Source organism: Saccoglossus kowalevskii, chromosome 8 (assembly GCF_978046115.1).
Source record: "Saccoglossus kowalevskii chromosome 8, keSacKowa6.1, whole genome shotgun sequence".
NCBI classification, from domain to species: domain Eukaryota; kingdom Metazoa; phylum Hemichordata; class Enteropneusta; family Harrimaniidae; genus Saccoglossus; species Saccoglossus kowalevskii.
The window spans coordinates 26,595,336-26,618,981 of record NC_140648.1 but is presented as its reverse complement, the minus strand read 5'-3'; the positions used below and the strand labels follow the sequence as shown (position 1 = coordinate 26,618,981).

The following is a 23,646-nucleotide window of genomic DNA, read 5'->3' as shown; positions in this document are numbered from 1 at the left end:
GAAAGAGTAGATTTTTTCAGTTTAAACAAATGTTCTGACCGTTTTTCTTGGGTGCTACTTCAAATGTCAATGTGACCACAGACCAAAATGCAATAGTAACTAATATTTGTTACGTGTTCTCCAACTGCTATAAACACACTGCCTCTATTATCTATTCTTAATCATGAACCTGGGATATAAAAAAATGTGTCAGTGACTCCCCATAAAATACCCAACCATTCACATGCGAATATAGTGAACCGATTTAGTTTTACTCGTATTTCCTGTTGATTGCCTACATTTTGTTTCACAATACAATTAGTTGAAGCGGGTGAGTCGTCACCTGCGCATGCATCAGATGGCCATAGCGTGTCATTGTTTACAAACAAGCGTCTACCCATGAGCGTTTTTTGTGTGTGTTGTTATCGTCGCTTGGGACTCAATTCCCGCACGTGCGCAGGTGACGACCCTCCCGTTTTAAATATTTATTGGAATTAAAAAGATAATGAAAATTGTAAGACAGACGATAGGTATATTTGTCGACAACAACCTGAACAATTTCACATGGCTGAGCTCCACCTTCCCATGTATGATAACTACAGACATTGTCGCCAAACCGTGTGACCGATCATAATTTTTTTTTAAATGTACTGTTTACATGCTACATTTCAGACTTATAAGATGATTATATTTCTGAAGAAGATTCAGAAAATTAATGCCATTTGGGGGATAAAATTAATTATAACACACAAAGTCATGTAATGTGCTATACTTTTTTTTTATTTATGTATGGTATTGATAAAACATGTTTTCGCTGTAACAAATATCACATCACTGATAAATATCACTGTATGAAAAATGGCGCACTTCCAGGTTTTCTTGAATCAAGCATGGCTGCCGAACCACGTGACAATTTTCAAACTGTAATGACTTTTCTCAAAGATTTTTTTAATTATTATTGCATTGTCACGTGACATGTTAAGATTGTTATTAGTGATATTAGTGATATATAGATATTACATGTTCAAATGATGCCATATTGCAGAGCTCCTCTGGAATTAAGCTAAATGGGCTACTTCCGGTATTACTTTAAATCAAAAGTTCAGACCATTCCGTTCAACGGTTTTCTCAAATGGCTTGTCAAAAGAAATGATTGAAGAAAAGAGATGCACATTGGACCCCTAAATATGTGTATTACTATTTTTAAAAATGCGCCCACATCTCATTTTCTTTCGTTGTCGTACTGCATGTGTCAGCTAAACAACTGTTAGTATACTGCATAGTGGTCAGTATCATTAATTTTCTACTTACTAAGTTTAGACTGAATTAATTAATGCTTTCATTTATTATGCAAGTTTTTGTTATATATTTTGTTTATAGTTATGAGAGTTTTGCTTATAATACCAGTGTAGATATGGCATTGTAAACATACAAAGTATCAACATTCCTGAAATCAGTAGTTATATTACACTTAAGTGGTTCAGCACGCAACTATTCCGTATTGGTATGCCCACCCACGAAGAATGCTGCTTGTTTGTGCACGACGCTAAACAAAAATCGATCGATATTATGATTGGTTAGATAATTGTTCCTGTTTCAGCAAATGCTGGCTGAATCCAAAAAGATGCCGTAATCATAAACTATCAACAGAAAAACTACATGATACCCGAGATGGTTTGTTGCTGTTGCTATGTTATTGTACCCATGAAGAATCATTTAGTAAGGGTTAGTCGTAAATATCGATTTACTGTCAAAGGTAATCGTATATGGTGTGATGAATATCTATGAGTAGTAAACATTTCAGTGTTTGTATATCTCAGATAAATTCCCTGTTATATTTAACAATATCATTTGTCTGTTGGGGATTGTATAGCTTTGGTCAATATGTATAATATCTCCGGGTTGTTTTTAAACGTAACAAGACAGTTTTGGTAAAGAATATATAATCTGCAGTAATAAGACTGACTGGTCTCCGGTTTTTAAAACGTGTGTTAAGGGACCAGCAATACCAATAACCACTGCACTGAGGAATCCGGTTGTCCGCAAGTGAATTGAGATTCCACTGATCACAAAAAATGAAAGAACTGCACGCATACGTTCTCGCGCAAATTGAGGTGTAAAATGTTACGAAAGAGTTCAAATACTAGTACATAGGACATTACACAGACCTGTTGTGGTTTAAATCCGTGCATATTAATTACCAAATTTGCATAATACTTCGTATGTTTGTTCTCTAGGACTACGCACAAACCTAGTTAGTCTTGACTAAAAACGTGTACATATTAACTACCTAATTTGCATAATTAGTCAAGTACTAATCATCACATTTCAATGAAACTTGTACATAGATGTACTTTCCCATGTACTTTTAATGTATTATTTCAATGAATCTAATTGTTACATAAATACTTTAGGACAATGCAACAATTTAATTAGTTTGGGGATTATAAATTACAATAATGTGGATGACATTTTTTTAATGTTGTACATCTCAAATAAGCAGACAAATATTAATGACTAAGGCTAATTAATTCTAATATAAGCAATATACTCTCCGCACAAAAAAGTTCTTGACAGATTTAAAATTGTTTTGTATATTAATTAGCTAATTATCTTCCTGTATTTACTAAAATTTACGTTATTTTTTTGATATATAGTACATACATCGTATTATGTTTTGAACAAATTGTATTGTAAATTACTTAACTTAAATAGGTTTTATATTATAAACATGTCCAACATAGACCAACAGGAGTGAACATTGGTGTAACATGAATGCCAGATTAAGTTATGAAATTATAACCATACATTAATAAGATATTTTGCATAATATATTAAAGTAATTGATGTTATTTTTAATACTTTCACTGGTTCATGAGAAATGTAATATGAACATACCAACAAACCCTATGGCTTTAACCCCTTTGACATTTAGGTATTAATAATTTAGTTACTGTTATAATTATACTACATGTACATTACTATGATATAGCTCCATACATTTCAAATAAATATTGTAATTAATATACTACAGCTATGTTAGAGACTACTAATTACATTAGATTACTATTGTATATCTTCCTACACTTCAAATACACATTGTAATTATGATACTACAGCCCTATACACCTTAGGAAATACAATAATCCCAATAAACCCCTATGGCGTTAAGCAAAATCTCTGTGGCGTTAAGCTATTTCAACAGGAATATTCTAGTTGTAGTATGTTATTTCAAAATGACACGAAATTCAACCTCCATGCCCAACTACGGTAAAAGAACACGTACAATCCAGATTGGAACATGTGATGTCCAAAGGTTCGCTGACGTCAGACAGCCAGCAGAAGTTAGAAAACCACGAATGCTAGTTTGTAATTGTCAGTGGATGTGGGAAAACCATTTATTAATCTTTTGCCCTTATGTGGGCATAACATGCATGAATTGGTAAAAGAAGAAACTCAAAATGTAAAGACATTAAACATAAGTCATAAATATGAAATAAGCCTTACTCACCACAGACAGTTGTGAATTACAGTTTTCAGTTCAAAATGATATATCTGCCATTTAAATAGCTGCAAGAGATAAAGATGGGTATACTTCAATTAAACACAACAACTGTGTTTTGCAAAATATCCTTCTGAAAATCAATACAATTGTTATTATTATTATTTTGTTTCCTTCATATTCACCAAAATATACTTCAATATTAAGTATTTTTTATGTACAATGAAGGTCCTCGATGTAATCTAGGCCAGTTAATATGTATGAATAATTATGATGACATACCCATTTCAGAACCCATCTTATCTGACATAATTGTATTTTCATAGCTAAGACTGGCATAATGGTCTATGAAAGTTGTCTTATTGGCTTTTTCATGCAAGAATTGTCAAAATCGAACCATAATAAAAGATTTTTTATGAATTTGACCCTTCACAAAAAGTGTGTTGACCCTTTCACATTTTCGGTCATTGTGACGTAACACAAGGTCAAAAATAGGTCAAACTATATATCTTAAAAGAATTAAATTTTGACCCAAAAATGGGGTTTTCCGGGCAAAAAATGGGCAAAAAACGATTTTTAAGTTTGGCATCGCCCCTGACATGAAACCTTACTATATAAGGACGTGATTTAGCATAGATGCCTGCTTGTAACAAAAAATGCCGAAAAGAATTTTTTTGAACACTTTTCTATCTTCAGCTGGCTGTCTGCGTCCTTTGCGAAGAAAGCAGACGCGCTGCATATGTGCCCCCTAAGTGAACGAAAATTATACTTCGGCCAATTATTAAGGGATGACGTCAAAAGATCGATGTCGGATAAAAAAAAACTTATTTGCTTTAGTTTGGGGGGTGACCTCAAAAGCTTTCCATCCTACAAAAACGATTTTATTTTTTAATTAAGTCAAACAAATCTTGGGGTATTTGTAGTTCGTTTTTTTTTCTATCCAATAATGGACAAAGATAACAGAAAATGAGAAAAAAATAGTTTGGTCCGAGTGTAAATATGTGCGTCAAATGAGGTCAATTGTACTTAATGGTGAATGTAGTCTGGCGTCATGATCAATATTTATTTATTTATTTATTTATTTATTTATTTATTTATTTATTTATTTATTTATTTATTTATTTATTTATTTATTTATTAAGTTACAGTGAGGGGATGGGGAATAAACTAAGGAATTAAGTATTTTTATCCTACATTGAACTTTTGATGTTGCCCCTAAAGGATCACCAATTCCAAACGATTTTAAACACGAGAAAATTATGTTCACCAAAATAGCATAATACAATAATTTAGTGCAACAGGCGATTAAAAATTATTAACATTGGCCCTATTTTCTTAACCGCCCTCAGCGTTGAAATTGGGACAGGGGACTAGACTACGATGGATGCCAGTACTACATCGTGTAAATCATGTCCGATTATAGGCCAAAATTCCTTTAAAAACACACATGGAAGTCCATCAATTCCTGGTGCCATTCCATTTGAAATAAATCTAACAGCCGTTGAAAGTTCTTCAAAAGAGATTCGCTTGTCAAAAACAGTAGACGCATCACGATCAAGGCGAAACAAATTCTAACAGTGTCAGGTGAAAAGAGTTCACAATAAGATTATGGTTTTCTGTGAGAGCATTATTGTGGTCAAGCAAATGCGAAATCTTATCTTACACTTAAGAAGTTGTTGTTTTTCTCAAGCTCAAAAAAGAATGCGCAAGATTCGTTGAGTAGCCAATGACGTAATCGAATGGTGGCCCAAGTGTTTTGATCGTTTCAAGTTCACTCATTTTCTTTCCATCACGTATTTTTCAAGAGTAGGGTGTCTGCAAGGCGTGATTCATTTGTGATAACTTTAAGTTACACTTTTCATATCCTGGAATGTTGATCTGTGGTTTATTGGTTCAATGTTGTTTAATGTTTACCATCACCTCCATTGTAGTTGTTTTTGCGCACCCTCACGACCTAAATTCAAATATGGTTTCATAGTAAGTTCCGGTCTCGAAGAGACTGGTGCTAAGCCAACAGAGCAGGTGACAATTACAATCTTTTTTTTCTGAGAAATAACGAGCTTATGATAAAAGAAAGTGGATGTTTAATCAATGTTCACAAAAGTGTTTTTAAACACAAGCGTGCTGTTAATGTAAAATTGTTCTAACCTGGCGTGGCTTTTCCCTCTGAACCATGTATAACGTTTGGTGTCACCATGGAAACTACACCAGGCGAGTTTGAAGCAATTGGCAATAGTCTGCAACATCTTTCAAAAATGCGATTACAGTCATTGCAACTGAAAGGCTTAATGTGCAGTTATAGTCGCTGGCACTACAATACGGGCATTCCTGAGTTTTTGAGGTTTCTTGATAGTATTAATAAATACAACACATTCTACAGCATTTATTGGTACATAAAAATTAAGCAAATGCTACGACAAGTGACAAGATGTTTGATCTATTATAGTTAAGCAATTGTATTTCAAGTATTCATTTGCTTTTCCTGCACTGTAACAGGACTGGCTTTGCACAGTTTTTTGAAAGATTTTCTCAATAAACGTGCATCTGCACAGTTTAAGTATGTTCAAGGATCTTGTTAGACCCTTTCATAGTGTCTGAGAGGTCAGTGAGTCGTTTGAATGATATGAGAGGGCTATTTTCGTGAGCTGTAATCAATTATTTTTATTTTCGTAATAATGTATTTTAAGTAAATAAAAAACGTAAATTCGTGGACATGACCAAGGTATAAAATGTAAGCAGCTATTTTATTTGTCCGTAATTTGTAATTTGTACAAATATATTATTTTTTATAAGCGTATTAAGCATTTTCTACATTAAATGTCGCAATTCGTGCGCAAGTTCCAATTTTGATTCTTAAACACAAATTATCGAATATATTACAGAAATGTAAAATGTAATTAGGATTTTTTACTGTAAATGGAGCTTTCATTTTATTTTCCGTAAAAGCGTAAAATGCCTTTTTTATTTTCTGTAACCTGTACCAGCTACCCCCCTTGCCCCCCCCCCCCCCCCACACACATACGAGTCTTGATACTGGAATGTTCTGGGTGTCATCGAACATTGCAGAGAATAAATCAAAGTCCTCATTGTCTGTGAATGACTGATTGAAATAGAAATTCACCAGGGATTTGTGGCGGAGGAGCAGGGAAGGGGTGTTTTTAATGGGGGTCGGTACTCTTCACCAATATATGTATTTTTTTCAAATCTGTTTTTTTACTGTTTTTATCATCATGCGAGACTGCTTTTGTTATTGATTGTTTTTATTAACGTTATTTTTTCAGTTCTAGTTTTTTATAGTTTTAAAGTGTACTCCATTTCAGTGCCATATGTTATGCTTTCTAGCCCCACGTCTTTTGATTGTTTTAAGTTCACTAATTTTTCTTCCATTCGTGTACTTTTTCAAGAGAAGGGTCGTCTGCACTATTGCATGCATTGTTGTTTGCATTGTGTGTATTATTTTAATTTTCTATAGTTTTTTTCAGTGATCGCATATAGATAGCAATTATGTTTTCATTATCAGTTGTGAGACTATGTTGTTTTCTAGAACATGGTTAGGGCAGTTCTTTTTGATGTGTTTTTTTTGTTTACAGTGAAAACAAAATAGGTCGTTCATTGACGCGCACATTTAGTAAACCATTAATTTGTGCAATCGTAAACATGTTTAAATGACGTCTGAAAGACTGTACACGTTTTAAAGACCCGTATTTACATCTGGATGGAATCGAAGTACCTGTACTATAGCATTCCTAAAATATTAGGTCTTTAAAAAAATGTTTGGAAAGATATGGAGGAGATATAGTTATATTTTGTTGCTTGGAGAATATCACGTGATATGGTCAATTGCGGAAGAGGTAGGTGTAGCTCAACGAGCCCCCAACCAATCAACGCAAACAATCACAATCGAAAATCAACAAACAAGAGTCCCGTGTATACAAGAATTGAAGGTCTCCAGTTTATTATATAGGCACAATTCCAGAAGACGTACCTACACTTTATGCAAATTGTTTTAAATTTACTAATTTATTCATAACGTGACAGTTTCTGTGGCCGTTTTTACATTCTAAAAGGGGCGATATATTATTTTTGAGGCAAGAGTTAGAAAGGGGGAATTAGCAATCTTTAGGGGTCAACACACAGGGAGCCCAGGAACTATAATCAACTGTAAGAAGTCCTTAAGAGCGGGGGGGGGAGGAGTAGCGGCTGGTATAGACAAGGGATGAAGGCTCCAGCGAGCCCATATTTTTAAAATTGGAAAAAACAGACGAAATCAACGAAAGAACTCCCATGTGCTGAGAGTATTGAGAACACATTAAAATTAATTCAAAATTACTTAAAAATGTACTTGAGATATTGATGGGAAAGCTGAAAACTAATTATGCAAATCAGGAAATTAATATGATTAGATTTGAGTGTAAAACTAATATGGTCTGCACAATGTAACCATCTGTGTACGAACCGCCGCAAGTTTACGACTCGGTTAGCCTCGCTCAACTGGTTCGTAACCACTCTTGTAATTGGTTCTTGACAAATTCTGAATAGGCCACACCTCAAACACTGCCGTGCTTTCGGGGCAACTGTTGATTATACGTAAATGGAGTCAATTTGTGTAGTTTTCTTGATATTTAGATATTTCTCACTCCCACTTATCTCAGTAAGAAATAATTCAAATTGGAAACAACATAATCTGTGCTTATTTTGGTTTGTATTTTGATTAGGTCAAATTATTTGTTCATGCAATTTTTTTTAGCTCCGATGTCGACTTACATATGAGTGTCTGTCGGTGTCCGTGTCAACTTTTTCGACTTCTTGAAAACTACAAGCCTGAATGCTTTGATACTTGGTGTATACATCTAGCTCCATGGTGCACATGTACCTTGTGTAGACCTCTCTCAGATTTGTTCATTTCATGATGTTTCCTTTAATTCTCTAATTTTGGTGAATATCGACAGGCTGCTTGTTTAATTTAGCATTTGATTAAAATATGTTTCTTACCAAATACTTTCAGGATAGTATATCTAGTTTTAATACCGAATATTATATTGATTATTAATTTGCTAGATTTAATTTGGTTTGAACTTTGTTTTTGTGTAAACTAGTTTAAATCTTATCACTTGATATATGCATACTGTAGGAATAGTACAGTCAATAAATACAAAAAATCTGGATTCCCAAAGCATTTTAATTAAATCATATTTTAACAAGCAGCCTGTCGGCTGAGATAGCTCCGCTGTTAGCAATGCACATTTCAATTAAGAACTGAAGACATCATTAGAAAATGAACAATATGTATAGTATCAAAACAATCGTACTTGCTGTTTTCAACAAGAAGTCGAAAATACCACTTTTTACCAAAAATATTCACCAAAATTAGAGAATTAAAGATATCATCACAAAATGAACAAATCTGAGAGAGGTCTACATGTAGTACCTATATATGTAATATCAAAGCAATCAGACTTCGGTTTTCAACAAGAATTCAAAAATACCACTTTTTACCAAAAATTACAAAAATATTCATCAAAATTAGAGAATTAAAGATGTCATCACAAAGCGAACAAATCTGAGAGAGGTCTACCTGTAGTACCTAATATATATATATAATATCAAAGCAATCAGACTTACAGTTTTTAACAAGAAGTCGAAAATATAACTTTTTTAACAAAAATATTCACCAAAAATAGAGAATTTGAGATATCATCACTAAATGAACAAATCTGAGAAAGGTTCACATGTAGTATCTATATATGTAATATCAAAACAATTGGACTAGCGGTTTTTAACAAGAAGTCAAAAATATCACTTTTTGCCAAAAATAGAGAATTTGAGATTTTGACATGAAATGAACAAATCTGAGAAAGAACCATCCAAGGTACTTGCATATCAAATTTGAAAACATTCTGACTTGCGGTTTCAAAGAAGAAATTGAAAATGTAAAGTTGACGACGACGGACATTCAGTAATATGAACAGCTCCGCTGTGTCGACAGCGTAGCTGAAAATACAAAGATAAAACCACTCAGGTGATTTGAGAATATTAATGTAGAATGCGTGAGTAATAAATTTAAATTGGTAAATGACTAATTATTCAATCAATTAATTAATTAATCTGCACATTGGGACATGAACATACCACTTTATCAAACATAAAGCAATAACAACAGTATTGAATGCTTTTTCAAAAATCAAAAAACAGGAGCAGATTCAGTTTAACATATCTTTTTAATGTTCTTGACACACATGTTACATCAGATACATTCAATATTCCTTAGTTTCAATCTCCAACATTAACAGGTTCATTTCTTAGTCTGCTGTGAAATCCAATTCATGAATTCTTTGTTGCAACACAGGTTTGCCGTTATGCGTCTCTGTGTGTTACCGTCATTAAAGCACCAATGTGAAATGAATTACAGCATATCACTGGTGTCTGCTAGCCCTTCACCAATCGCCCATGGTAAATTACAGTTAGTTTCAGAAACATGTCATCGCCCACAATAAAATTAATTTAACATCTGCAAAAAATATTGTTTAGCATACAAATTACAGTTAACTTTGATACAACAAAAATGAATCTGCTAAAATGTTGGCTAATGTTATTTTCCTCTCAGTTTCCAAGTAGTTATAAAACAAGTTTATAAATAATGTTGGAATAAAATGGAAACCGTGAAACATTTTGATTAGCTGAGTTATAATTTGTAATATAGTAAATATGTCCACATCTCCACCCCTCCATAGTCTTGTATAAATAATTTCCTTTTTCACTTTATTTATCAGAAAAGCATAGATGGCTGTTAAGATGAGGTAGACTGTGTCATTACATCTTTTCAGTCAGATAACTTATGTCATACGATGCTAAAGTTTGGTATATAAACATTTGAATATCTCCCGTTTGCGTGGTGCAATGACCTCCGTCCTTTAACAAATTATAACCAAGAGAATTGATAATGGGATAATTAAATTATATAAATCAGTTCAACTGGTAGTACCATTTTATGACAGAAGTTTATAATTACTGTGCAGCTTAAAAAAGTAACAATATGACAACAAATTATTTTACGCTCAGCAGATGCCCACATGGCAATTGGGCAGAACATCAACAAGACACATACAAACTAACACACAAGTACAAATTATTTTACGCTCAGCAGATGCCCACATGGCAATTGGGCAGAACATCAACAAGGCACATACAAACTAACACACAAGTACAAATTAAGGAGATAGGAAATGAATTGTTTTAGGCAATCTTAAATCCTTAAATGTTATGATGAACACTAGTTCTATTAGTCAACAATAATTACAATCAAGGTCCAGGGAAAAGAAAAAAAGTTTAATCTGTTTTGCCATAAAAATATTTTTTTCCTGAAAATTCTGACAAAAAACCGAAAAGAAATGTTTTAATCGACACACGCAATGACCAGAAACATGATAATTCTCGGCCTAAGCTATGAAAAATAAATATAGAATCTGTATTTGTGCTATAATAATTTGCCTTTAACAGAAAAAAAGTTCCACTGAAGTTACGAGTAAAAACATGACCACATGACTTATTTTACATCATCTATTATAAAAGTGAAGTGTTATTGAAATATATATCTTGCATTAAAATATTCGACATGTTATTGTCAGATTAGTTTTTACATTTAGAATGTACACATTCAAAACTTGATCATTCTTACTGACTGACTGTTAAACACATCAGAAAATCCAGGCCGCACAGAATGATTGAATTGAAGGATGTTTCGGCCTGGGCGGTTTGGCCCAACTTTTTTCAATGTCGAAAGTTTTGGCCACGGAATTTTTGTGGCATATTTTCATGATTTTCTAGATTTGTTAAGTATGGCATAATTAAGTAAAGGCAATGCATATTTTTATCTATTTGTCTTGTACAATATTAGCAAATTAATATGCCGAGCTTGTAACATACAAAAATTATTAGCGTGTAATTACATGTAAATAGCAGTGTTCTTTTTAATTTTAACATTGGTACACGGGAAGAGAACACGCATTTGACAATGAACCACTCCTTGCATAATATTAGTATAAAATCATTTTATTCCGGGGTTGCGACCTCTGGCTGTTATTATCGGGAAAGTACAGGAAGGTTTTTTTCAGTAAACGTGACACACACTTCAATGTATGACAAGTTTTGGAACACATTTTATCCATTTATTAATACTTTTGATATAAATGATTTTCATGTTGTATTTTGAGTATGAATTAAAAGATGCAATTTTAATTTTTTTGGGAAAATCACAATTTAAAAGATTTTACTCTGAATTGTTCTTGTTAAATCTGACTCCACCTCTCTCACCTGTTAAGAAAACTCTAGAATACATTATTAAAAATAATTTAAAAACTCTCAAAACACCAGTGGCCAAAATGCCTGCCTTTCAAAAAGGTCGGGCCGAAATGTCCGAGCTGAAACGTCTGTCCATCAATTGATTAATATCTGGGTTGATCAGCATAATTTCCAATACAAGAGCTGTTTTCTTGGATAACACACGATTATTACTTTTTCACAATCTAAAAAAACATGAACATTTTTGCTGAGTGATATATGGATTGATCAGTATATAGACAACATTTACAAAAATGTACGCATTATGTTATCTTGGTTTATAACATGTGATTATTTGCTTTTCCCACCGCGAATTACACATGAATCCATACATACAACATAGACTGAGTGATATCTGGGATAATCAATATATAGATAGCGTGACAAAGATGTTATGTTTTTTTGATAGCACATAATTATTTGTTGTTTACACAGTTAGTACACATGATCATCATTAGTGAGTCTATCACAGACACAATGGTTACATCCCACAGTTTATGTTTTGCAGTGTCTTGATCAGTCTGTCTGCTTGCAATGTTCACTAAGTCATCTCTGTTTATTTTCTCCAGCATCTTTATGAGTTCTGACATAGTACACGGCACGGGATATTGCGTTGCCTCCCAGTGATAGAGAAACACGTCCGAGATTGAATACCTGTGATTCGTGGAGAATGTTCTCACAACATTCACGTCTTGTAGCGGTAACTCTAGAAATAAAATAGTGCAAAAAAGTTATTGCCTATTATAATACAGTGGGCTGCATATTATAATACAGTGCGCAGGTCACCAGATACTGTCCACCTTAGGTCGGTACGTTGAGCCCAAGGTGCACTGACTGGTCCATTCTCTAATTTTTAGGGGCTCTGGGCAGTTTCTCCCTATCAGGAGATGTATCCCAATGTCATCCTGTATCTCTGGGATTTTGTCTGCTATTGGTCTGAGATGAGTAAATGATCTGCATATTTCAGGTGTTGGTATTTCGTTCTTGTCGCAGGGTATACTGTTGTTCTCTAGTACAACTGGGAGGGTGAATTTCTTCTTACCATCAGTAGCCTCGATGATAATGTGATTTCCTCGCCTACCTCTTCTATTTTCCCTTTGGCTGCTGCATGTGGTGAGTTCGTATTCCAGTTCTGGACCTTGTATTTTTAGTGCATCGAACAGGTATGTGTCTCCCATGCAGGCATTGGACTGGTCATCCAAGACAACATACGTTTCTATGATGTTCACTGGATTTTGTTGCATGTAGACTTTTGCAGGAACTATCTTACCACATGAGCGTGCACCTGGACACTTGTTGAGCTTAGTACACTTTGATGTGGCCTCCTGACTTGTTTCATACTTTGGTGTTTCTGTTTTCTGTTCTTTTGGTCTGGTTATCACACCAGGTGTGGTGTGTAGACATGAGACATGTTTGATACTGTTGCAGACTGAGCACTTCACATCAGTGTCGCAGTCTCTGGCCAGGTGTTTGCGTGTGCATTTGAAGCACAGCCCTTTATTCTTACAAAGTTCTATTCTGTCTGCTATTGGAAGCTTTGTAAATGCCTTGCATTCTGTCAGGCCATGCTTAGATGTCTCATGGTAATCACACCGCTTCTCGGTGTCCAGCATTTTCGTAGCGCGGACTCTAGCACTGCTTTTGGCTTGTTGGTTCGATCTAGCCTTGTCAGATGTAGCGATTAAGTTAGCAAACCTCGGTATATCTGGGTCATTCTGTGTCCTAGCTGTATTTCTAAGAAATTCTGCAAAGAAACAGAATGGTGGGAATTTCCCATTGCTTTGCTTGTAACAGGATACCTTCTCTCTCCATTTGTTCAGGATGAATGCTGGTAGTTTTTCAACTATGGGATTCAGAACATGTGGTGTGTTCAATGTGCTGAGATCAGCAAGTTCTTCCATGTGTGCCAGTGTGTCGGTACACAGATCAGCCAAATCTAGGAGCTTCTGGTTGTCATCTGGACGAAATTGGGGAAATGAAATCAGCTTCTTTATGATAACAGCTGTGATCACTGCTGGGTTTCCAAACCTGTTTTCTAATTCTTTCCATGCCTCCTGGTAGGCAGTTTCGACATTCTTTACAAACCGCAGTCTAAATCTGTCAACTAAGATCTTAGGTTCTCCTTTGGTGTATTTACTGAGAAAAGACAATTTCTCAGTTGTTGGCACACACGCTGTCTGGACCATAGATTCAAAGGTTCTGCGCCATGGCAGAAACATGATAGGATCACCACCATATACTTCAGGTTCTTGAACTGGTAGGCGTTGACGAGCCAATATTTTGATGTATTCACTGGGAAGATGTGAGGATTCTGCATTTTTGCCTGCTGGTCTGAATTGCTGTTGTGATGTTATTCTGTACCATACTTGCATCCCCTAGCTGTTTTGTAGTTTGGAGTGGGGAAATTGTATCATACCCAGTAAGTGTAGTTGGTGGTGGAGGTCTTGGTTGTTCTAGGAAATAGGGTGAAGCTTGTGGTTTGAGGTTATGTTCGTTACGCGTACGCGTACGAAAACGTAAGGCGTGATCATTAGACGTTTCCTGAGGTAATGTGAACATCTGTTGTGTTGCACCTTCTTCTACTACTTTCTGAAATGCTTCTGCACTTGCCTGTGTGACTGCTGCCTTTTTCTTTGCTTCTAGTATTTTCAAATTGGCTTTGAAACTGGCTTCCATTGCTGCTTGCTCTGCTTGCTGTTTGGCTATGGTTATTTCATACTCAGCCTCTTCTGCTGCTGCTGCTGCATCGGCAATTGCTTAACCTTGACGATGCCCTTGACATGACTGAACCCGATACTGAGAGTGCGTGTTGAGGTTCAGGTTTAATTCTTGGAGTTCTCTGCCTTGCCAGTAAGTCTGTTATTTCCATTTCAACAAGTTGTTTATTTCTACGGAAACGTGATTCTGTATAAGCTGCGTCATTGCGCGTTTCTTCTGAATGGTCTTGGTCATAAAGATTCATCACATCTACGTATGTACATTCATACTGGTGGGTAAGGGTACCTAGTTCATTCGTAATTAACGTGGGCTCACTTCGTGTGGTTGGAATACTCAACATGAGCTTATTTATTCGGTTCCAGATTGCTAACATGCTTTTTTCTGCATCACTGATGGCATTTGCTAGTGCTTTAGGTGTTAGCTTTCTTTGGCGTTGAGGGCGCACCTCATCTCCGTGTTCACTGACAGATTCATCTTTCTGCTCATTTTTGTTATGTTGTTCATCATACTGTTCAGAATACACTGGAGTTTTATTGTCACCATATTCTGTCATATCTATTCCATCGAGTTGGATTTTACTATTTTCTGCCATTTCTATTCATAGGAGTTCATTAACAATATTCTATGGGTTAATAACGGTATACACAAGTGACATCTGAGTTTACCACTAACCTGCCTGATAATGTATGTATGGTATTACATACAGATTGTTTCTGTTCACACTGGTGTACTTATACAGTACATATGTTCAGCCTAGCGTATCATGTAGAGGTCACGCTAAACATCAGTATCCGTTGTGTTTACTGCCGCTGTATACTGAAGACATCAATAGATTTACTGCAGTATGGATTTCGATAATTCACTGTTCTGGGGTCAAACTGCGTCTATTATACCCATACTAGTGTCAACCATGCTCAAATAATCACCCCTCCAGTGCATCGGTTTAGGTCAGATTTATTTAAAACACGGTGAATTCTATAACATAAAAGCAATACAGACGCTGTGAAAGTAACTGTGAAACTATTTGTAACCATGAGGTAACGATCTCACTTCATGAATGACTTTAGAAATATCACACATTTCCAGTAACACAATGTAACAAACAGGTCTTAAATAAACGTTCAAAAGATTGTAGACTTACATCGTTGGGTCTCTAAAGCAGTATTTCGGTTGAAATGTTCGGTAGACGCTGCGTAGAAATGTGCTCGTAGCTTTTCATCATGGCTGCCTATTATAAACAAGCGTTTTAGCGCGATTCGAACGTGACCTGTGATGGCGCACTCTACATGCGTAGGTGGTGCTATTAGCAGCCTTTCTATTTTGACGAATCACGAAATAAAGATAACAATTGAAATTCTAAATAAACTTGTGTACAGCACAATGGTCCTTCGGCTTGTCTTCTCCTTGGGGGGGGGGGGGGGAAACAACAATAATTCGAATTTACGGCATCAGTGGACCAAAGCCGTCAAGAACACCAGGAAATATTGGAATGGACCTTCTCCTCATAACGTTATCTGCAGTGCCCGAATCATTTATCAGTACGTATCATTTACGCCCGAATCATTTATCAGTACAATTTCATTTGTTTCGATCTTGCAGTTGTAGGTATTCGCGTCCTACTGGACGCACACAAATTTACATTTTAGAGTGCAGATTTTCTAACATTATTGATACATTGTTCAGGTGGAGTTTAATAAAAATAACAACGTTAAGATTTTCGGTCACGATGTTCAAACTCTGTGCCTGTGCCTTAACCGGGTGCCTGAATCGTCATGGTCATTTTGGGGAGGTATCACCCACATCGCGTATTTTCTCGCAGGTTCAAACCTGTATGGGCCACTTTGTCCCTGGCACTCTAAAACAAAATCGTGACATCTCTCGTTGTCATCATATTCCTCGATCTCATAACTCTCGTCAGACGATGATAAGATAGATTCCGTGTCGCTTTCCGAGCACTGCATGCGTATAGCGGCCATTGTGAAACGATGACAAGTTCCCGCCGTGACGTCACAAATCACCCTTACATGCTAATTAGGTTCTCAGCTGAAGCCTCGTTCTGAGTCGGCCAAGAAATTGGACGTGGGCGTTTCCTTATCCAGAACATTATTATTGATCGTTTATTTAATTTATGTACATTTTTCACTTGTTTTTTTTTTCATAATGTTGTTTATAAATAAAGTTTGCACACAAAGAAAGTCAATTGTCCCAATTCAGTTACACTTTAATGTTTCTTTCCCCATCTGATGTACATAAACAGAACGCTGTTTCCCTAGTTTTAGTTATCACGTGCGCCATTTCACTACAATAACATTACCTTGCAAAACATAGTCCGTGATAAAATGGTTCGTATTTACGTTTCTGACATTAATAAATAGTTCGGATGTCACATACGTTTTTTTCCACTTTTCGTAATACGTTTTCAGATGTAACAACTACAGGAAAATGGCCGTGCGTAGTGAGGTGATTGACCACAAAATTGAAAGCTGCCCGTGGCAAAGGCACTATTGCGTAAAGCGCAATAGCCTCTGGGAAGGAGATTGACTGCGAACCTGTCGCAGAGTGCAATAATCGACATTCGGCGAGTCGCACAATCGCGTCGCAGAGTTAGTTTTTAGACCCCTATACATACATGGAGGAGGAGGACCCAGGTTGTTTGGATCGGACTGTTTCTTTCGTTTCGAGTTCATTGTAAGTCTGGAAAAGTAACAAAATTGTTTTTTAGTGAATACAGAATATGTTCTGTTTCAATACAGGATTTTTATATGCCAATCGGTCGATTTTAGCAATTTCTTACATCACTCATGACGATTGATGATTCGATTGCTGGCTGGGATAGCTGTATTTAGTGCTCATTTCTATGCAATAGGTCTTCACTTGCGATTCTCAATTTCGATGTGGACGGTGACGGCTGACAGATTGTTTTGGTTCTGCGGCTCTCTTGGCATGGGCAACTGATTTTTAGGTTTCTTTTATTAATATTCTGGCGTTTACTTGGTCGTATTTTGTATATACCAGTCACACACTGACAAAAAGTAAGTAAACGGGCCTGGACATAGTCAACATGAGAAAGCGTCATCGTACAACATTAATGAACTAAATTTACATTACAATCTCGTGCTTCCGAACAATCCGTTATTTATACTGGAGTATACAAGTACTGTATACGATATACTGCAAAGTGGAAATAATATACCAATTTAACAGTTGTTGATTTTTGTACAAAACTCCAAGAACACAAAACAAACAACTGACAACAAAAGACACAAAAACTGCTGAGTACACTACACAGTCACTGTAGTCACACCAGTAAGAAAGAAATACAAAATAAATGTCAGTGAACACAATCTTTATTTTAAAAAATTGCAGTTTGCAGTTTGCAAGAAAAAATAATGCTTTTTTGTCAAGGCTATATACTAAATTCTCTTATCCTGGGGGTATTTTTTGTGGGTGTACAAGTATGCATTAAAATTATCAAAACTTCAAATGTAATTATAGTACAAATGTAAAGTAAACACAATTATCGAGTGATTTTGGATTTGTTGGAAAAGTGGCCAAAAGGCTGTGACATTGTCTATTTGGTGGTGGGAACTACCGAGCCAGTTTATAAAATAGTGAACAAAAATTTTCGTATTCGCCCATTGCAAAATGTCTCTATAGTACTGTCGAGTCATGGTAACTTGTCGTCCAATTCACTTCTGCGTTTTATGTACATTGGCTAGTGGCGTTAAAAATATAAAAATATGTGAGAACAACATGTAAATTATTAACTCATTGGCCAGGGGTCATTTAATTTGGCCTGGGGGCCAAAGATTCGGGTTACCCTACTTGGGGCCATTGGCCGGGGCCAGAGATTCGGGTTACCCCAAGTACTGTCTACGATAAACTGCAAAGTGGAAATAATATACCTATTTGACACAAAACAAACAACTGACAACAATCGACAAAAACTGCCGAGTACGTACACCACACAGTCACTCTAGTCACATCAGGAAGAAAAATATACTGTGGAACTAATGGTCAATGTAAATACAAAATAAATACAATATTCATAAAAATAATCTTGAAGCCTCCATGGACAAGTTGACAAGCTCTAATGGCCTCTAATATTGCAAAGCCATCAGTTGTGAACTGAACTTTAAATCTCAATAGGATTTCCATATAAAGTTACACAGATCAAAACAAAATGTATTATTAGACAAGGAAAAATAATACTTTTTTGTCAAGGCTATATACTAAATTCACTTATTTTGGGGGGATTTTTGTGAGTGTACACGTATGCATTAAAATATGTATACCCATTAAAATTGTCAAAACTTCAAATTTAATCATAGTAAAAATTCAAAATTATACATAGGGCTAATGTAAAACCAACACAACACATCTAATTCAGCGGAGCCCAACTAATTCACCTATTGTTCAGATACACAACAGTCAATATAAACTACTGAGGTACTCACCGAAACATCGATATTAAGTACTGCTTCTTTGTGAAAATGTGTCAGCGAAGGTTCTGTTAACAGAACTGGGTGGCCGACCAAATGTGAATGGTCATGGGCATCTGACAACTACAGCGCAGCTCATTTGCATAAAGGGTTTTCCCCCTAAACCTGACGTCACAGTTTCTGGGATTTCCCAGCCTGCTCTTGAATAACAATACGAACACACAAAAAAGCGAAAACTTTGTCGCAGAGTGCAATAATCGACATTCGGCGAGTCGCACAATCACGTCGCAGAGTTAGTTTTTAGACCCCTATACATACATGCATGTGGGAGGAGGACCCAGGTTGTTTGGATCGGACTGTTTCTTTTGTTTTGAGTTCATTGTAAGTCTGGAAACGTAACACCATTGTTTTTTAGTAAAACCAACACAATACAGGATTTTTATATGCCAATCGGTCGATTTTAGCAATTTCTTACATCACTCATGACGATTGATGATTCGATTGCTGGCTGGGATAGCTGTATTTAGTGCTCATTTCTATGCAATAGGTCTTCACTTGCGATTCTCAATTTCAATGTGGACGGTGACGGCTGACAGATTGTTTTGGTTCTGCGGCTCTCTTGGCATGGGCAACTGATTTTTAGATTTCTTTTATTAATATTCTGACGTTTACTTGGTCGTATTTTGTATATACCAGTCACACACTGACAAAAAGTAAGTAAACGGGCCTGGACATAGTCAACATGAGAAAGCGTCATCGTACAACATTAATGAACTAAATTTACATTACAATCTCGTGCTTCCGAACAATCCGTTATTTATACTGGAGTATACAAGTACTGTATACGATATACTGCAAAGTGGAAATAATATACCAATTTAACAGTTGTTGATTTTTGTACAAAACTCCAAGAACACAAAACAAACAACTGACAACAAAAGACACAAAAACTGCTGAGTACACTACACAGTCACTGTAGTCACACCAGTAAGAAAAAAATACAAAATAAATGTCAGTGAACACAATCTTTATTTTAAAAAATTGCAGTTTGCAGTTTGCAAGAAAAAATAATGCTTTTTTGTCAAGGCTATATACTAAATTCTCTTATCCTGGGGGTATTTTTGTGGGTGTACAAGTATGCATTAAAATTATCAAAACTTCAAATGTAATCATAGTACAAATGTAAAGTAAACACAATTATCGAGTGATTTTGGATTTGTTGGAAAAGTGGCCAAAAGGCTGTGACATTGTCTATTTGGTGGTGGGAACTACCGAGCCAGTTTATAAAATAGTGAACAAAAATTTTCGTATTCGCCCATTGCAAAATGTCTCAGTCTATAGTACTGTCGAGTCATGGTAACTTGTCGTCCAATTCACTTCTGCGTTTTATGTACATTGGCTAGTGGCGTTAAAAATATAAAAATATGTGAGAACAACATGTAAATGAATAACTCATTGGCCAGGGGTCATTTAATTTGGCCTGGGGGCCAAAGATTCGGGTTACCCTACTTGGGGCCATTGGCCGGGTCCAGAGATTCGGGTTACCCCGAGTACTGTCTTCGATAAACTGCAAAGTGGAAATAATATACCTATTTGACACAAAACAAACAACTGACAACAATCGACAAAAACTGCCGAGTACGTACACCACACAGTCACTCTAGTCACATCAGGAAGAAAAATTTACTGTGGACCTCATGGTCAATGTAAATACAAAATAAATACAATATTCATAAAAATAATCTTGAAGCCTCCATGGACAAGTTGACAAGCTCTAATGGCCTCTAATATTGCAAAGCCATCAGTTGTGAACTGAACTTTAAATCTCAATAGGATTTCCATATAAAGTTACACAGATCGAAACAAAATGTATTATTAGAGAAGGGAAAATAATGCTTTTTTGTCAAGGCTATATACAGGCTATGTACTAAATTCTCTTATTTTGGGGTGATTTTTGTGAGTGTACACGTATGCATTACAATATGTATACCCATTAAAATTGTCAAAACTTCAAATTTAATCATAGTAAAAATGTGAAGTAAACAAAATTATCGAGAGTGATTTTGGATTTGTTGAAAAAATCTAAAAGTCTAATTGGTGATGGGAATTGCCAAGCCAGTTTATAAAATAGTGAAAAAAAAATTGTAAATATTACTGACTGCGAAAGAAGCCCATCGCGAAGTGTCTTGTCTTTGTGTATAATAATAATCGGAGAACAGCACGTAAAAGTTTATTAACGTGTAAACATTCAGATAGTTTTTGGGTGCAGCATCCGCTCTGGATGCACTGGTCCGGTATTCACCAATGTGTGCGTTTCTGTGGAGAGACATTTTGCGTTCGAGCACAGCTCGTAAATCCTTAACTCGTACCTGGTGTAGCCTGGACACGACTATTATCAGTAGTGCGTCCCGATCGATTCAAAACTAAACATAGGGCTAACGTAAAACCAACACAACACATCTAATTCAGCGGAGCCCAACTAATTCACCTATTGTTCAGATACACAACAGTCAATATAAACTATTGAGGTACTCACCGAAACATCGATATTAAGTACTGCTTCTTTGTGAAAATGTGTCAGCGAAGGTTCTGTTAACAGAACTGGGTGGCCGACCAAATGTGAATGGTCATGGGCGTCATGGCAACTACAGTGCAGCTCATTTGCATAAAGGGTTTTCCCCCTAAACAGTTTCTGGGAATTCCCAGCATGCTCTTGAATAACAATACAAACACACGAAAAAGCGAAAACAGAAAAATTCCGACGAAAAATGAATATTAGTGCGATGGAAACCGAAAGTAATTTTACATAGTTCAAAAAAGAAAAAGAAGTTATTTGCTTCTATAGATTTGATAATTAGCACTCATGACGACAAGATATGCAGTGATATGAAAGGTTTATTGTGAATATATTTGAACATTTGCCAGGTCATTGTTCCTGTGCCAGGCGGCGCTGATATCATAATACGAGAATCATAAATACATGTATCATAAATAGTTACAGAAAATAATTTAGCCTAGGCATTTTCCGTGTCAAAATCGCGAAACTATTTGTTTTTATGCAATCTGGGAAGCCCGAACGAAGCTGAAATATCCAAGAACCAACACATACCAAAAATGATATATCAAAAGTGAATATTCGTGGTTTATGTTAAGTATAACCGGACCAGAAGTGGGGATTTGTTACTACTCTAAATATTCAAACATATTTTAGTATAAGCCAGACGCTTTGGTCGTTAAAAAATATGTGACAAACACGGTTTTATTTGTCAATTAAACTGATATCATCTGACCATGTTATTTAGTTGTGTGAGTATCGTCAGAATTCACACCCTGACAACACATCACTATAAGTAGGGTTACAAATGAAAATGTTGTTATTTTCAGTAAATATTACAGATATCTACAGTTAGCTTATAGTTTTATGTATACTAACGAGGTCAAATGGTCATATATAGTAAGTACATGTGCTAGTCAAATGCATAATATATTACCAACATGGTTCATGTTCACTGCATAGTACACTTAATTGGAGTTTTCTGTGATGTGTGCAAAGTTATGAGGTTCAATGACCGTATATTGTCATTTGATATGTTAGACATATCACTTGTTCCTTCCCTTTACTATAACACTGGTTGTATGTTCCTATCTGCAACAGTGCTTGAGGTATTACAGTTATACTTATTAATGAGGCCACGTGACCATATATGGTCATCTGATATTTCAGACAAATCACTTGTTCCTTCCCTTTACCATAACACTGGTTGCATGTTCCTAACTGCAACAGTGCTTGATATATGAAAGTTATGCATATTAATTGTGTCATAAGAAATATTTATCTTATTTGTTGTCTGATGCCTTTATTATAGTGCTGGTTGCAAGTTCATATCTACAATAGACCTTAAGATATGAAAGTTATGCATATTAATGAGGTCACATGACCATATATGGTCACCTGATATTTCAGACATTTCACTTGTCCTTTCCATTTACTATAACACTGGTTGCAAGTACCTAACTGCAATAGTGCATGAGATATTACAGTTATGCATATTAATGAGATCACATGACCATATATGGTCGCCTGGTATTTCAGTCATATCACTTGACCTTTACCTTCACTATAGCATTGGTTGAAAGTACCTAACTCCAACAGTGCTTGAGATATTACAGCTATGCATATTGATGAGCACACCTAACCATATATGGTTGTCTGGTATTTCAGTCATATCACTTGTTCCTTCCCTTTACTGTAACACTGGTTTGTATGTCCCTATCTGCAACAGTGCTTGAGATGTGGCAGTTATGCTTATCAATGAGGTCAGGTGACGATATATGGTCATCAGATATATTTATTATATCTGTTGTCCAATGCCTTCATTATAGTACTGGTTACTTGTTTCTATCTGCAACAGTGCTTGAGATATGACGTGTGTGATCGTGTTAGGAAAAGCTGAATCTCACTGCAGCTAAATTGAGTCATTTGATTGGGCGCGCCAAGGAGCTGGCGCCACTAATCAGCGTTGCTGTATCATAAATGTGAAGATCGGGGGACTCATCAAGCATTAAAACAATGGCGTTTCCAAAATTCTTATTTCAACATTGACAATTTTTTTTGGCAAGTGAATGAAAACTCTCATAATGAAAGAGTAGATTTTTTCAGTTTAAACA

General features: G+C 35.7%; 1 long non-coding RNA gene across 1 annotated transcript; it reads right to left on the bottom strand.

Moving 5' to 3' along the window:
- Nucleotides 1–15,474: 15,474 nt before the first annotated feature.
- On the bottom strand, nt 15,475–15,791 carry LOC146739485 (uncharacterized). Its single transcript, XR_014930198.1, has 2 exons — nt 15,678–15,791; nt 15,475–15,511 (listed from the first exon to the last, which is right to left on the bottom strand). It is a non-coding gene; the product is annotated as an uncharacterized LOC146739485 (long non-coding RNA).
- Nucleotides 15,792–23,646: the final 7,855 nt, after the last annotated feature.